This window comes from Micromesistius poutassou (genome assembly GCF_964030765.1).
Source record: "Micromesistius poutassou genome assembly, chromosome: 15".
Lineage (NCBI taxonomy): Eukaryota > Metazoa > Chordata > Actinopteri > Gadiformes > Gadidae > Micromesistius > Micromesistius poutassou.
The window spans coordinates 13435289-13453609 of NC_140285.1; the positions used below are offsets into that span (position 1 = coordinate 13435289).

The 18321-nt window shown below is 44.1% G+C and overlaps 1 protein-coding gene across 1 annotated transcript in view; it reads left to right on the top strand.

Moving 5' to 3' along the window:
* The first annotated feature begins 356 nt into the window (after positions 1 to 356).
* The window catches only part of LOC311359967 (metabotropic glutamate receptor 4-like), a 139061-nt gene continuing 121096 nt past the window's right edge, over positions 357 to 18321 (top strand). The window contains exon 1 of the mRNA XM_084480035.1: positions 357 to 667. The gene's annotated coding sequence lies outside the window, so the exon portion shown is untranslated. The remainder of the gene's footprint in view (positions 668 to 18321) is intronic.

Sequence of the window (18321 nt, forward strand, 5' to 3'; positions counted from 1 at the left end):
TCCCGGTCTACCGCACGCTATTTCTGGTCTTCATTTCCTATGATCTGTGAACGCCTGAAAACACTGTTGCGAGAAGAATAAGAACATGACAGGAATAAAAAAATCTCCGACAATTAGAATGAATCGATTTGACGAATACTTTGACAATGCAATAACCGAAACATGTGACGGACACGGATATCTCTCTGACAAGTCACTCTCTCCCGCCTCGCGCCGGTAAACCCGTGTAACTGAAAGTCCCGCCCTCTCGTACGCCCATAACGCTCATTGGGTGCATCCCTTTCCAGGCGTTCCTTCATGAGATGAGAAGCATCGGGAACGAGGTTAGAGAGAGAAGGGGTGGGGGGGTTGTTTGAGATTCGTGAAATTCTAGGAGTTGGTGGAATATCGCAGCGAGGAGGGCGGTGCAGAAAACCTCCACCCTGCATAGTGTGCAACTTCTATCACTGGTGGGGAAACAAACTCACCTTAGAATCATTTTAATTCACTCACACCTGTTTTTGTGGAAACGCTTCACACTGCAGAACATTGGGGTGCAGAACATTCTTCAAATAATGTGAAACAGACGCAGCGAAGCAAAGACGACACTCGGACTGAATCAATGGTAGTGCAGAAGTTGACGTCCCTGCTCCGTTTGGACCTACACCCCTGAGGTCTGGATTGAAAGGTATGCATTTGTTTCGTTGAGCGGACCTTTTGCGCTACTTAAACAGTGCGGCTTGCTTCGTGATGCGCTCAGAGATGGCACTGTATACGTATCCATGTAGGCTATGGGCGCATCTCCAACGGTGTGCATGCAAACATCTGTGTGCTACATTCTCAGGTTTGGGCATCGGAAGCGCATTGAAAGCGCATTCGTCGTGGAGTTGTGGATGCTGTACCCGATGGATCTAAATGTAATCACGATAAGCTATAAACAAATGTATCCTTAATGTTGCTATTATGGCTGTGTCTGAATCGGTGGATGGGGCCACTTAAGAGCATGGCTTACTTTGGAGACTCTCCACACCAGCACGGCTGTCCATGCGCATCCCAGAGACTTGGCTCTTGGGAGTTTCCATCGAATAGGACTCAACAGATTAATCACCGCTATGGATGGGCTTTTACACTACGATAAAACAGACTTACATTTCTAATTGCGCTTATGGTAGATCTCATAATGTATGTCTCCCCCCCCCCCCCAACCGCCCTTCACCGCATCCCTCTCTCCTTCCGCTCCACTTGAGTGTCTGTTGTCTTGCAGATGTGCGCATAGGTTCTGAAGCCTAATCAATGGAAAGGGCTCCATCATGCATTTTAAATACTCATCTATGTTTTTCCATGTGAAAACCATGGCCACATAAGTTGCAGTGAACGTGTTAGCTCACAGAGGAGGAGTGTGTGATTATTATGCAGGCTGGCCGTGGCAACGAAGTGTAACGCATTTAATGATTTTCAAGTGTGATGGGATGGCCCTGGTGATTGATACGGTCTGGTTCATGTCATTATGTAGCCCTTTTCAGACAAGGCTTTTATTTTCCTGCCAATTCCGGTTGCCTGTTAGGCAGTTGATGTTTAAAAAAAATATATGCTCATGGTTTCTATTTGGTTATGTTATTTCAGTTGAGGGTAAATCATATAGCATTGGAAATACACTACGATAAAAAGAAAGAAAGGAAGATTGTTTTTGAAAGCTTAAAGAATATAGTAGCTGATTTCTTCAATGGGTACAATTTTCTTTGCCTCTTCCTGTTCAGCAACTCAGCTCTCCGTCTAATCTGAAAGAGCATAAGGTTGGCAGCAAGGTGCTGAGCCCTCGTCCAAGCGCTGTGCCTGTCTCCTCCTGCCCCTGCTGCTGCGTCTGGCCACAGCGGAAATCCCTGAGCAGAATCACACCTTGGTTTCAATTTTCATCTGTCGGCAGCATGAAACAAGCCTGGAGAGAGCAAACCATCACACTTGCGCCAACTTGTGGCATCGTGTTGCGTCGTTCGTCACATTTCTTTTTTCTGTGATGAAAAAAGAGACAAAGAAATTGGGTTAAGATAAAGAAATATATCATGTCACCACCAGTGAATGCCCTTACCAATGTCACAATTAGATCATCCTGTCTATCATGTAGCTTCACATGTCACAAGCCAACAAAAATAATATTACTCCATCTTTTGGTGGAAAAAATGGTGGAGGCATGTGCATGTTTAATGTGTAGTCCTATAGAAGCTGCAATTAAGGCAGCACATGCTAACCTTATGACATAGCTTTAAAAATAAATAAAACACACAATAAAACATCGCCCTGAAGGAAAACCTTGCGTGAAACGCGAAACGCTATCAGTGCTAAAAGTGTGAAAGTGTGAAACGCTATCAGTGCTAATCATAAATGTTGTTCTCCCAGTAATCAAATCATCCATCTCATTAGAGATTCCCACAGGGTTGTGCCTCATGGGAATGACCACGACAAACCTATTGGTTTTACAAAGGACACTACAAATAACCATCAAATGATGGTGACGTGGAGAAGCCCTTCACAAATATTCTGCTGATTAGCCCCAAACCCCCATGATTAACGTGTCCAAAAAGCCATATTCAACCGTTCTTTGTCTGTGGCTGTTTGGCGACGAAATACGAACAAAAAAGACACATCTCATAAAAGAAAGTACCGAGGTTGATAGATGAGACATAGAACAATAGAGAAATTAAAACAGAGCTGTGGAAAATAAGGAAGATGCAGAGGTTTTGTTGAGTGGTTCTTCGTCATTGTCCCGGTGTCTGACGTGTATCTGATGACGATCTCGAAGCGTCTTCCCCACTCACAATCCTCATCCTACTCCTCCAGGCATTCCGGGCACGGCTTCCACTGATCCATGTTACACTTGGAAGTACTCATTCATCATTTATTCATCCACTTATTTTATTCCATTTTATATTATTGTCTTTCATCTGTTGGGACTACGACCGTGTGTCCGTGTGGCTGACTGACCGGCGCAGAAAGAGCTAAAAACACAATCAGCATGGAGCTCTTTATTAGCAACCTGTTGACACTCTCAATAGCCATCGGCTGGCACTTAGAGTGGTTTAGGACGGCCAAATTGGCAATTTACCTAAAAGCCTTTTTCACTTTAACAGTGTAGTTCTGTGACAAACTCAAACGACCATTTTGTTAATATCCCAGTGTGAAGGATGTGCCCTGTTAATACACACTAACGCTGACATTAACGCTGATCATCACTGAGCTGGCCTGTCCCTACTCAAATCCAGGCATACTGCATGTCATCGATTGGGGTGTGTATGACTTTACTCACTATTGACCACACTGAAGACCTTTGGGTCGCGATACTTTTAAGACATATTTTTGTCTCAATACTATTTTGACACAAATGTTAAGACAAAAATGTCAGTGGGCTCAGAAACACATTATTAAGTCAACAGATCTATTTAGTTTTTAACAGATAATCTCATTGTATCCACCTACTGAAGGAACCTCTCCCTTCAAGTATCCAATGTTCACTGTCCAGGTTTTGATTGGCGCCATTCATATATGAACAAATAAGCAAACTCTCCCTCCCCTTCCCCAGTCTGCCAATTAGCAGATGAACGGCTGCCTTTCTGTGTGGCAAAGCTGTAGCAATTGGCCTGCATAGAATGTGATTGGTGACATCCCAAAATCAGGGACATGTTCCCATCAGCTTAGAGTCCTGTGTGGCACTCTGTACACCACAGCTCCTTCATTATCTGCACAAGGGGGGGGGATCATGGAAGTCGATATCCATACTCTAGCTTCCAGGTCACAGAAATAATGGACTCGAGACCAGACTAATTTGGCGTACGGCTACTGAGCATCTCCAGGCCCTAACGAGTTTCCCCCCATGGTTTGTCCATGCTGATGGGTGACAGACCCCATGAATATGCGAAAGCACGTCTTGAGACTAAAGACACCTAACAGAGCCCCCCCCCCCCCCCCCCCCCCAAGAGCCTTAGTGGAGCAACATGCTAATCGCCTGAATTAAATAATGCAGTCACTCAGCTACCATGATAAATAAGCCCCGTGATATTGAATATATTCATGCGATTCAAAAAAACTGTCCAACAACCAGCTGCCAACTAACTTCTAAACATTTCCCTTTGTGGAAGGGAAACAGAAGCTCTTAACAATACGGTTTGTGATGCCGTGGGACGATGCTCATGGCTTTGGGCCCGATAAGGACGTCATTGAGTCACATGTATACGATAAAGCGACCGCGTGCACCACGGACGGGGCATACATACCCTATCTTGACAAGCTTTAATGCGTTTTTCAAAATAGCGTGTCGGGGGGAAATGAGCCAGAGCACTTTTTTTTTTAACTCAGGCCTGGTCTCCCCTGAAACAAGCGGGCCTCTCCAAATGAGTTCTTGTTCCACACGCCAGCGCTCATCAAGACGCTCCCTGGCCAGTAGCGATAGAGACGCCCCCGCCCGGCCCCGATCTTAAATACTGCTGTTAACAACACACACAGAGCCTCGGGGCCTGATTGCCATTCATGTGACACAATATCTGGCTGAACGACACACGGCCATGCCAAAATAATCACACTTTTTTGTTTGAGCGAGAGTGAATCGGGTATGAATATTTCAAAACCAAACAGTTTCTGTGTTGAAATTATGTCTATTTTTATTTACGCAGCATTTCAAAAGTGATTATCATCATGTTGAATTGTTTCTCTCTCTCTCTCTCTCTTGCTCACTCCCCATTATGCTTGTAATACATGACGTTCTCCATTGATCCATTGTTCAGTAACGCCCATTCTCGTAACCATTTCCTTAAAGAGAGACGAATGGAGGGGAAAAGGGAAACAGAGGAAGGTTCAACTGTCACGATGTGCCGGACATGAGTTATTACATCCCCATTCTCCTTGTTTTCTATTTGCATTTTCTTTCCTCTGGGAAAAACTCCACTGTGAAACTTAAGGAACCCTCCAGTTCAGTTTCAGAGGCATAAAGCATTACCATACTGGCTCCATCAATGTATGCAACCCTGCCTTTTGCTGCAACCCTGAGGATATGTGAGGATGGAGAATACAATTAAGCACACCATTGATCAACCTGCTACATTGTTGGTGAGTGACCCATCTCTAAAAGGAGATTGTGTAATCCAGTGATCCAGTGATAGCGTTGACCTCCCTGAGGGAATGCCCTGGGTTAGAACCCCTCATGTCCCCAGTTGAGCTGCTGGTGCCCTTGAGCAAGCTGCCTTCTTACCTCTTCCTGCTCCCTGATGACATCTATCCAAAATAGACAGACTTAATAGTGATCGCAAATAATCACTGCAACAGTATTGTAAAATAGTCTTCTCCTCCCATGTTTCATTGTTATGTTTCACCAACATCTCCACGGCACATGCAAATCTGCCAGAGTTCATTCCTCAAATCCTCCCGCCTCGTTCTTCCCCTTCCTCAGCGTCCCCGGCAGTGAGACGTCTCTGTGTTTACAGCGCCAGGGATTAGTCATGCGGAGCCACCGCAGTGCCTCCTGCCTTCATGTCACGACGACCGGCTTTGTCTTTTTATTTTAGTGGAGAAATGAAACATGATTAACCATATTGTAAAACAGTGGAGGAAAAACAATTGTAGTTGGTAGACACCTTGCAATCGAGCCTGGTAGCAGTTTTTTTGTTAGGGTACGAATGTTAAGGAAGTGCTATGTTTGTTGGAGCCACTTAGGATCTTGGGAGCGACCTCAAAAAACATTAACAAAAATGTTTGCTGAAAAAATGGGGAGTTGCTGTGGTGGCACTTAACAGTAATGGGCTACGCTTGGGTTATTTGTTGTACCTTCTGCTATTAGCCTAGCTAGAAGCCCCCCCCCCCCTCCTCCTGATTTTGTAGAATCGCTGCCGTATGAGAGCATCTGGCATCAGCGACTATAGGAAAATGATGATCACAGGCAGTTTGTTCAATACACCGTCATGTCCCCATTTGTTTTGTGAATGAAGATAAGAGTGGTTTGCTCTTTGTTTACTACACCACGGTCATAAGAACTGGCTGGATGCTACCGAGTCATAATGGTATTCAGGGACTTGACAGAAAAGACCACACACACACACACACACACACACACACACACACACACACACACACACACACACACACACACACACACATACACGCAGGCATATACACACACACCCACAAACATGTGCTCTTACACACACACACACACACACACACACACACACACACACACACACACACACGTGTGCAAACACACACACACACTCACACCAGCACTGCGAAAAAACGCTGTGGTCCACATTTGCCTGTGATGGCAGCACCGTTTAGGGGAGAATGTGGAGGCGCGGATCATCACATATGGTACTCTTTGGAGAACATGATACGTGTTCGTTGGATGGCAAACTTTCTCTGTGTGCATCATTTGAAGAGGCTGATCCTGGAGACGAGGGCGGTGGGCTTATTGTTAACCATGAGCATTACAGACCAGAATAATCCATTGAAGCAGCAGTCCCCCTCTCACCCCGCAGGCTGCCGCGGGGCAGGGCTGCCTCGTCTGCCGACGCACACGGTGTGGGAGTATCATTTGAACAAAAACAAAAAAACTACTACCGTCCTTTCATGAGTAGTGTGTGTGTGTGCGCGCGTGTGGGGGTACTCCAGCAGAACGGTCGCCGTGGCGGCCGTTGCCGTGCGCCAGTGAGTCATCACGGCAACCCCTTTCAAACCGAGCCAAGATTCTAATGGAAAGCTCTGTCTCTGTCATCTCACTGCCATTTGCTCCGATCTATTAAACTCTCTATATTCACTGAGCTGCGGGCCCAGCTCTACCTTCCAGTGACTACTGCGTATTCCCCCCGGTGTTGTTTCAATTAGGAGGCGGGGTCTGCAGGCCGGAGTCTCATCAGAAGGCAGTATCGTTGGCTGAACATTTTATCGATTTTTTTTTTCTGTTAAATATTATTTTGCTAGTTATTTGGTTTTGGTGACCTTTGGTCTTTGATTTAGTGGCTTCGAAGGAGAACTTCTAAGCCATTTGATTTGTCCACCTGGACTCTCGACGTTCATTTTGCGTCCAAGGGACTCATGCAAGCTGTATTGTAATCCTTTGGGGCGATGTACGTCCTCTCAAAGTGCTTGTTTTTGCCACTGTCAGGCTCAGATTATATCTGATCATTATGCGAACAGAGGAATAAAACTTGTTTCTTTACCTTTTGCTTGTAGCTTCTGTAGTCAGTAGCTTAGTCTGTAGCTTATTGTGTCCAACCAAGTCTCACTCAATGTCTGCAGCACCGCCCTCCAAACCCAGCTGCACTGGATAGAATTGCTACACTGGAAATGAGCGAGATCAGTCATGGACAAGGGGAATAATAATGTCTGTTTATGTATTTCAGCCTACAATATATTATGTAGGCCGGCATCAAATACCAAATAACTGTCTCTCAAACGAGTACGTCTCTCAAATTGATTTCTGAACGTCGTTAATTCATCATGTGGCTATAATTGTGTGGGTTCTGTCTGCCTGAAACAAACCAAGTATATTGAATGTCTCTCCAACCAATCAATCAAATTTGAAGACAGGCTATTCATAAAGCTGAAAACAATATGGATGTGTGCTATTGTGTCGGACACACTTCGCCAGACGCACAGAGAGGACTCAACTGCTTGATTCAATATTATTTGTTTGCTCATATAACTGTATATATATTATTATTATATCCTACCTTATCTCCTACTTAACAATGTAGGCCTTTCCTTCAAACAAACACTACGGGTACAGCTGTTCTGTCTGGGGCCTAACATCTCCTCAACTTGGTGGGCCTTATAGGATACATGACTCGTAGTTCTGATCGTAACTGACAGGCCTATGGCGCTTGATAAATACTTAGACTTCTTCCAAATGCAAGACGCAGTCTGAGAGTAAACCAATACCTGTCAGACTAATGTCTAAATGAGCCTTGAAATCTAAAACGGAAAAAAAAATAAGCAGGCAATCTAAGAAATATTTCAGCCTAGCACACATGATGAAAAAATAAATACTAATAATATATAAGCACAGCACACCATGTCCCTGTCATGGTCGGATGGGGAACAGGCTGGGTTGGGGATGTCCTTGGGGGGGCGGGGGCTCCTCGCGGGGGGGGGGGGGGGGGGGGGGCCCTCACGCGCATGTACCATGTACCACTCTCGCTGGGGTGGGTGCACACGGGCGACGACTGCGGTCGGCTGACCCTAATGATCATGTGATTGCTCGTTATTTACAACAGAGATGCATGCTGTTAGAGATCACTTTCAGCTTAGCAAACAAATGACCCCTCTGAATAAATCAGATCCAATCGATACGTGCACCACAGCCTAATTCAAGTAGTGTGTACTGGAGGGAAAATGTAACATTACGGCCCTAACTCCGAACCCAACTACTGCAAATACACACACAAAAATAACACTAAGTAGTTCATATTGATCAAACATTTATTAAGGTTGACATACCGCTACTATTGTCGCAAATATTTACATATTTAGGGAATCTGTGATTAATTATGTATGCTGATGTTTTACATAAACAAACAGCTCTCTGGACAGGAAGCTCCCCCCTCCCAGGGTAGACTATCCCCCTGTGGCGGTCCCAGGATCATAAGGAGGGATGTGAATACAGGTGAGGTAGGGTCAGGCTCTGCTTTAACATAAGACTAAGAACAAACAAACTCAGCACACAAAGGGAATGTTCTGCAGATCTCATAACTCAGGCTGGCCCGAATTTATTATTTCAAGCTTTGGTTAATCAAACAGCCGCCATAGTTTGAGAGTAGCTCTAGTTCTAAACAAAGCCAAAAGGGTGTTTGAACATTGTGTGTCGTTTGAAGGAAATTGCACTGCAGGACTGTTCATCCAAAGAGAAAACAAACACAGGGCTATTACGGGTGACTGATCGCCATGAAGAGAAAAAGCTTTTGCTACCTGTTTTTTTCATGTTTATTCAATTCCTAATCTGTTATTATTAGTAGGTAGAGCTCTTTATTATCTATCTGCCTTGTTAAACATTGAAATTAGCTACTAGATACGTAACACATTGTTAAAACACCTCTTAAACCATTAAAGGGGTAGTTCAGGATTTTGGACATCGGGTCTCTTTTCCAAGTGAGCCAGTGTGTTATTTATCATTGGAGACCGTTTTCAACACTTTTCATTCAGTCCTTCTAGTTGCAGAAATCGCTGGTGCTAGGCTAGCGCAAGTCGAGGGGAACTGCTAGCCTGCCAATAAAAACAGTTTTACCCACTCCTGAGGCAAACTAATTATAATGCCTGACTATCGATGTAAATGTCTGTGTTGATAGAATAGTGTTAGAAATAAACTTACCTTTGCATCGCATTGCATTTAGTTTAGAATCCCTGTAGTTGGAAGCAAGCTACGGCAGCGGCGGACTGATATTACCTGGAGTGCGCTTCTCTGTTTACCTTCTGCTGTAGTGAATTGCTTGCTACACCGGAGCAAAGTGAAATTCCACCACTGCTGAGAAAGTAGTCCCCCAAAATGTAATGTGATCATTGTGATACAAGGATAGTTTTATTTCTAATATTATTCTATCAACACAGACATTTACATCGATAGTCGAGCATTATAATTGGTTTGCATCGGGTGTACTTTGGAGTGGGTAAAACAGTTTTTATTGGCAGGCTAGCAGTTCCCCTCGACTTGCGCTAGCCTAGCACCATCGATTTCTGCAACTAGAAGGACTGAATGAAAAGTGTTGAAAACGGTCTCCAATGATAAATAACACACTGGCTCACTTGGAAATGAGACCCGATGTCCAAAATCCTGAACTACCCCTTTAACCATTTGCAGAAACCTATTTTTCTATGGCTGCAACTTACTAGCGGGAGTCCAACCATGGGTGAAATAATCCTGGGGAGAACCCTACAACGTTTAATTAACATTAATAGTACTAAAACCAGTTAGTTAATTAGTGTTGTTGCTACTGCAAGCACATCTACTGTTCTTCATAAGTTTTCTTTATTCTGTTTGCCAGTTTTTTGTGCAGTTAACTACTCCTGCATACTTTCAGCTACAGAAACCATTCAACTATCAAAACGTCCAAATCTTTAACGACATGATGGCTATTTCTCTGCGTTTTAAACTTTTTAAACTATTTTTTTTCCTTTTTTTTTTACAATGTAAAAAAAAAATTCTCGCCTTCTCTGACACTTCTCTGACACTTCAACTACTTCAGGCATCGTAACTTGGTCAATTTTCAATGTTAACCTTCGTTCACCAAATTTCGGTTACCCTTATACTTTTTTCAGAATCACAGTTTAAGTTCCATATCGTTTTCAGTTGGTCTCATTGATTTACACTGAGGATAGAGCGCGGAGGATGTGCAGGCAGTGTACGTCACCATCTGCGGCATTTTAGCAAGCACACTCTCGCAGTTCGTTAGGACGAAACGCACTAGTTTAATGTCGTTCTCTGTTGGTATTACCGATTCTCACACTAGACAACAGGTGTCAAAGCACTACCAAAGTATTACAACATGGATGTGTTGTTTCATCAGGCTTGCATTGGCGGTTTTTGTTAATATCTTTGGAAAACATAGGCCTGTGTTAGTGCCTAACTGCCTACAGCTATTCTAAAAATGGTTTGGTGAGCGTCTGATTGTTGTTATGCCTAACAAGAATATTGATTTGTGCGATTGAAATGGAAGCCTCTCTCTCTGTTTGCTGACGAAAATGAACTACCATTTTATTGAATTCAAACAGTTGTTTAATGTGCACTAAGTTGCTCTAGGAAAAACGAGAAATAAAGCTTTGAAAACGTTGTATTGTTTTGGTATTGCTAAATGTTTTAGTATTTTTAGATCAAGGAAATACTCAATTATTTGCAACCCTAATTCAGGCATAATATAACCTTACCTTCTTACTGCTCATAAACAAACCAATATCTGAATATTCAACTTTTATGAGCTCTTCCTAACCTAAGGCATAAATTACATCTTCAGAGACATTCTGAGATCAGCGCTTTACCAACCTGACTGCCAGATGGTTTGGTACACACAACCATCTGGGAAGCTGTCCTCGGAAACAGTTTGGAGGCAGGCAAAATTAAAAAAATACTTGGCAGTTGAATGGATGAACCAACTGTTTATCACCGTCAATCACCTAGCACGTAGCTCACGCAGTTTCCCCACGCTGATTGGTCTGAACCGCTGTGGTTCGGAAACAACTGTGTAAATTGAATTGATTGCCTGGCAAGATGATTCTCGCTTGATCGTGATCTCACAGATCCAGCGGCCTCGCAAGGTAAGTGTTTTACTGCAAAGACCAGCTTTTTGTAGCTTTTTATTTTTTCATAAAATAAAATCACCACCCATTTACAGTGTCACGGTTTACAGGCCGGGTCTTTCTGGCCTTTTTTTCTATATAAACAAGAAAGACCCGTGTAGGACGAGTAACTGATGACAAGGCTGTCATAAGACAAGGGAGCACCATGCCAAGATGGAGGGCATGAAGATGACTTTATAAACACATTAACACCCACATATAATCCAATTTACACCCGATTGTACAAAACAAATACAGAGTTCGTATGACCTCATCGACTCATATTACTCATCAACTGCCTCCCTAAGTTTCTCTGCCATTAAGAAGTGTTGCGTTTCCCTCCCTTGTGATTGACGGCAAGAAGGTATTCCCCAAACCAATCAGGCAAATGATGCCCTGATTGGTCAGGAGTGTCCCGGAAGAGGTCTCAAATCTATAATGGATCATACAGAGGCCAGGCAGTCCATTTCAGATAACCCCTGACGGCTGAATAGTACACACGCCAACAAAGTGGTACAACTGCACAGATCCCTTACCGCCACAGTATTGTGAAGTTGGGCTTACAGTATATGGGACATTCAAACTTTGAATGCTAATATTCTCGTGAACGCTACATGCAATAAATATGATGATTACATGTTAGTGGAATTGACAGGGAAAACCCAATAGAGCCCAAGGTTGTGACACTCTGTCACATTCAAAGTCTGGCTTTTACAGATGTGGTACACAGTTGGACTTTATGTGCCTTTATGGACGGGACAGTGAAGAGACACAGGAAAGTGGGTTGAAGAATAGAGGGAATGGCATTTAGCATAGGACCCATCGGTGGGACTTACACCTGGGTCGTTATGTTAAGGCGTGTTGCCTTCATGGTTAGCGCACATGTGGGCTGAGCCACCTAGCCAGCCCCCGATTAGCTTTTTTATATCTAGCTTGCTCTCGAGGGAGCAGACTAGTGAAGTTATTCATCGACATCATTCGATTCAGTTGACATGGCAACTTGTGACACGTTATGCACCGTCTCTGTCGGTCAGCCTCTCAAATGTGGCCATACCCACATTTGAGTTTTGTTTAGAGGTGCACCAAGATGGCTGACTTGTGGGGAGAGGAGAGGCACAGGAAAAACAACCGTAGCAGAACAGTGTTTTGAGGTAAAGGCTGAGTTTGGGCACAAAGGACATCACATTTCAAGGAAGGACAAATGACGACCATCTGCTGTTCATATTGGTCAGCTCTTTTTGTGTTTATGTGATTTATGTCCGGACATTTCCCTCAATGGAATATTATGCCTCCACAAAACTGAAAGCAGCAACCCTGGACACTTGTTGAGGGAGGAGCTGTGGACTTGGAGTTGTCCCTTCCACCATTTTGTTTATCTATTGCCCACCACAGAACAGCTATAGCGGTTATCTTGAGATGCATTTAAAATGACTGCTACGCAACAATACCATCAGTCTCAGGAGGAAAAACTCACTGTGAAACACTTTAAAACAACCCGACAACAAAAGAAGCCGTCAAGTCAAAATAATCACCGAAGCGACTTAAAATTCTCCCCGTCCTTCGCGGTTTGCCGCCGCGCATCGCACGGAACACGTCTAATCTACTTAAGACGCGGCGCAGATAGCGCTGTATTATAAATGACTTAGTGGGGCCGCTGCGGATCCGTCTTCATTAGGAACTGATCTGGGGAGAGTTTCTATTAGCCCCGCCATCAAGATAGCGGGGAGGGTGTGGGGAGAAAAGTACACGTGTCGCAAACTCGCAAGACAAAAGTGCAGGCGGCCCCCGCGGCTCCACGCTCCGATGAGCGATGGAACGCCTTAATCAGCGGCCGGGACCACCGCCGCCAGGGCGCCATCGTTGCCGCGGGTGTCACGACCCCGGGAGATTACCCCCTCGCCGCTGACATATCGACGCTCACTCCATCACTCCCCCCCCCCTCCCCGAACAAAGAGACCGACGAGGGCATCTGCCTCTAAACCCCCCACACACACAAGCACGCACGCACACACACAAACACACACACACACACACACACACACACACACACACACACACACACACACACACACACATACACAGATTCATCCTACAAAAGCTATTACCCCTCCAACACCAATTTAGGTAATTCTTCTTTTTCTGTTATCTGTTAGGATGATAACAGTTTATTAAAATGCTCTTTTAGGTGAGTGGACATTTAGACAGGCCGGCGTCGACAACAGGGCCGCTGGAAGATATGTACCAATTATTATGTAATAGTCATAATTCACTTCAATGCTTTGGGGAATCCACAAAGGGTTTTCACACAAAGCATTTGCAGACAAAGGTCAGGGGGTACAACAAACATAGACTTTACATCATTACATCTAATTATCTCCTCTGTCCATTTGTTTGTGTTATCTCTACGTCTTGTTAGAGTGCTGTTTTCTTTTGTGATTGACACATTGCCTCTATTCATGTAGCCGACTGTATCTGTACTCAAAAACTTCTTTTTTGCTCTGGCCGTTTCAATGTTCAGTCACACATGCTGGCCCAGTTGTATGAAAGCTGTGATTATCATGGATCATTATATTCTAATTGTATATACTAATTACTACAATAAGAGATAATTCATATAAGATCATTATCGTATACGATATCACTATGGCTATTAGTATATCTTATTGTATTCTTCATTATGAACATTACCTCAAAACATCATGCATTGGCTGCTTCAAATAAACATGAAGAACACCTCCCCATGTTTATTTCTAAAAAACGGTTTGATATAACAACAATGATTACATATCAATAATGGCTTAATCTCAAATGGGCATTAATTCACTACTGAGCCACGACTAATGACGAGGATATCCAGGATGATGTTGACGATGAAGAAGAGGATGAAGATGTTGATAATGGTGATGATGATGCAGCATGTCAGAGAGAGACCGAGCAGCCCACACGGCCTTCGGATTATGACCAGATCGACTAGCCAGCTGTTGGGTGGCAGCCATGTTTGCAGGCCATGGCGTGCTGGTGGATCCTCCGCTGAATTCCCCCTTCACGGGGCACCGGCTAATAATTAACTTGATTAATAGCTGTGTCTCGCCCTGGACACTGGGCTAATTACCCCGTTCCCCGATTCCTCCGCTTAAATAAACGGCTAGCTAATTGTTTGGAACACCGCCTGGTGTCACAGACTGGATCAAGAGGTAAACAAAAAAAGATGGCCGCTACGTCCATCCATCCATTCTGTTTGTTTGTCGTTCAGAGGAGATCCCCAGACTCTGGGGGAGGGAAGTCCGCTTCCGGCATCTTTTATGGGGATGCTATGAAACGTGATTTAATGCAAGACTTGGAGGAGTTGTGGCAATAAAAGCGTTACCCTTGAAACAATAATTGTGGTAGTGTTTTTCCTTCTCTCTTCCCTGCTAGACAAAGCATGAGGCGTAAAACATTTTTAACTCACTGTAACTCACAAATATATGTTTATTACTACAAACATTTAATCTCGATAAGACCAGCTTTAGTTGATACTGTGTAATGGGACTGCAGCTTGGCTTGGCACATTGGTATTGCTGCCATTGGTTATGTGATGATACAGGCTTCTTGGGGCAGGGCTGAAGCGTGGGGGTCCTATTCTCTCCCCTCTGATTAAAACCACGACCCCGGGTCACCAGGGGAATGGGTTGAGTGGAAACATTTGTGCTCTGAATCTCTCTTTTCTCTTTTTTTACCAACCACTGCCCAAAGTCCACTTAGGTTAGGTGTAGAGTAACTGAGTTGGTAAAAATAGAGCAAAGTTTAAACACAATGCAATGAAGGATCTCTATCTAGTATCTATTTGTGGACAAGAGTTCTGAGAAGGAGGGGCAATGGTCACAGTTCACGGCAACTTTGTGTTACATAATTTTTTTAAGCTAGTACGCAGGGCAGTTGCTAGGAATTCTGGGCCCCCTGAAAGAATATCGGTGTGGGCCCCTCTCCCCCATTCATTGCCACCTTAAATGTTCTTGTTTTTCAGTGTTCTTGACGGTGCCTGGTGTAATACACCCAATTTGTTTCCTTTTTTACATTTAACGACTTAACAAGTCAGAGTATTATTATGTAAATTATGTATTATTAATTGTCTTATTCTCATTTCCCTGATTTGCAACACGTTATTACACCTCTGATTGCAAATACATTTTCAATTAACCACTCAACAAATAGGTGTGGGTATTTTATTGTATTTAACAATCAAGCACTGATATGCAAAAAACAAAGTGTCCTGGCTCAAGATAGTCCACAGGTAAATATGTAGCATTTAACTTAAATGTGCAAGTGAAACAAAGAGCACATGGAATACGTTGTTGTAAAACAAATATCAAAAACAACAACAAGCCTCATCTAATCTCAATTAAAGTTTAAATTACCCCCAACAATTCGGCACCTGCCCCTCAAAACTCCTGAGTGTGCACGTCCCTGGGAAGAACGAACCGCGGTGTGGACCATACCATTTTTTAAGAAGGGGCCAAGGGGATTATTGAAATTATTAAAATTAGAATATTGTATGATTTGTGGCTTTGTTTTAATTCGGATTCATTCATATGAATATATATTAGTTCAGTGTATGCCTAATAATTTTGTCATAGAGGCTACTGGGGGCTGTGTGTGGGCCCTAGCGGGCTGTGGGCCCTTATAATTGTCATAACCTTTCCCCCCTATACGACGGCGCTGCTAGTACGTGTCATTATGAGTATGAACTTTCTGACTTCACATTAAAGATTGGGACTGGTTGGTCGAGACAGTTTTTTTCTAAATGACACTAGCGTTTCCATAATAGTGAAAAAATTGCATATATTACTATGCTCAAGATCATAGAAGACATAGGCTACTAACTCCTAACAATAACATTTGACCATTTGGGGTGTTTTGGGTTCACTGGCCCTTTAAGGCCCATATCTCCTCTGGCCCTTTGAAAGGGGTGCTTTTTCACATCTATAATGATTGCCCAGTTCACTGTCCCCTAACCATGAACCATGGCCAGGGATTCTGGGGGTAAAACATGACACTCTCCTCCCTGCACTGGCTGGCGGGGAGAAGTGACACGTCCTTCCCCAGCCAAAGCTGCAGTTCTGTTCCCTGTCGGAGGCCCCGCTGCCTCCAGCGATTATTTAAGTGGCAGGGCAGTTAAGCCCTCCACCACCAGGGAGCGAGGGCGGAAGGATGGGAGGTTATCTGTCATATTTAAAGATACACAGACGTCCACAAAGTTGTATTTTAAAACCCAGAACACATTTTTTTTTCATCTGTTCTGTAAACATCAGATCTGTCCAAATAATTCACAAAATATTGGCTACAGGCGTGCTCCAATGCTACCAATGCTCGACACTTAAGTTGAGTCCTTACCCAACGGTCACGGCGCCACGATGCAGTCACGGTCTGCATCGTGACTGGGACAGGCCAGCAGGCTCCCTCTCCCGCCCGGCCCGCCTCGCCAGGCCTGCTCCAGGTTGTGTTGGTCAGGCAGCAGCCTGCCACATCAGGAGTGAGATCAGAGCTTTGCTGCGAGCTCCAGGATATATCCTTTACTTTGAAGCTCTGAGGGCTGTGCAGAGTTCAGCCAGCTGCCAGTTTAAGGGATTGGCCATGGCTCCCCACAGATGCCTCTACACCACTCTTTTGCTGCTATAGTGTGGGCTTGCTTTAAAGTACAGAAAGGACTTTCCTGCCCATTACATGCTCTCTATCTTTTTTCTCTGTAGTATTCTCTCTCATCCCCTCTCTCTACCTTTCTTGTCGTTCTCTCTTTCTTTCTCTCTCTCTCTCGCCCTTATCTCTCTGCCCATTCTCTCTCGTGCGGCCTGATTATGGTTCCACGTTCAAGCAATGCAAGGGGGTTATGGACCCCTTACATCCTTGCAGACCCTCCTTGCGTCCCCAGCAAGGGCCTCACGTGCGCCTCCCAAAAATTGTAACCTTGCATCGAGGCGACGCAGCAGCCAGGGCTGTGATTGGTCCGCCAACTACATAATTTATGGCAATAGTATGGCTTTGTATGCAAAAAATCAAAGGCAAAACATGTAACTTTTGCCTTCATAGCCGTAACCTTTTTTTTTACTCTGTAAAAAGTGGAGACGTTTTGCATTCGGTCATCCAGAACTCCAGAATGGACAACGACGACCAACTAGCAGCCTGTCTTCTGTTTTTGTGGCACATCTGTCGTATTCAGCTTTCAAGTTGCTAGAATCCATACCATACCATAATCAAAACTTCTAGTAGTAGACCAATTGTAAAGTAATAGCATGCAAAGACAAAGACCAATTATTTGTTCTCTCTTTACCACGGTCATGCATAGGGACACGTAAACCCAACGCAGAAACATAAAGGTTCACGACTACGTCAAAGCGACTGCGTGGTCATTGACTTGCATGAACGTCGAACCATAATCAGCCCTTTACTCTCTCTCTCTCTCTCTCTCTCTCTATCATTCGCCCCATTCTCTCCGTCTCTTGTCATTCTTTAACCTGGTTCTGTTTGTTCAGGTTTATGAATATATTTGAACTCTGATCGCAAGGCCATTTAAGAAATTATAATAAGCACAATATCAAAGACTTCAATTTTGTATTTTAAGTTGCACTGGTCAAAGATTCTGTCATTTCCAAAGCGCTGTTAAATATCAGAAATAATTATTTATAACCAACACCCCCAGCAATAGCACACAGTAAAATTACCCAAAACACTTCACAGAGATATCACAGCAAGAAAAAACAATAAAGCTGAAGTAAAATACAAGTTCTAGCGGGATTAGTTCCATGCAGACCATCAAAAAAACAATCAGGGAATGCTTCTCTTCCAAAGGAAGAGCGAGGCGGCAGAACTAGGTGCCACTTTGTCCTTCCTCCTTGGGGTCTGCAGAGCACAGAGTGGGTAGTCATAGTTACATTCACGCCTTCCTCCACGCTCGTAACCTCCTTATTTTTCTCTCCATCATCTCCTGCCTTCCCAATTGACCCCGCTTGCCAGAGGCAGTGCGCCATCATCACAAGGCCAGAACCCCCACGCGAAAGAAGACTT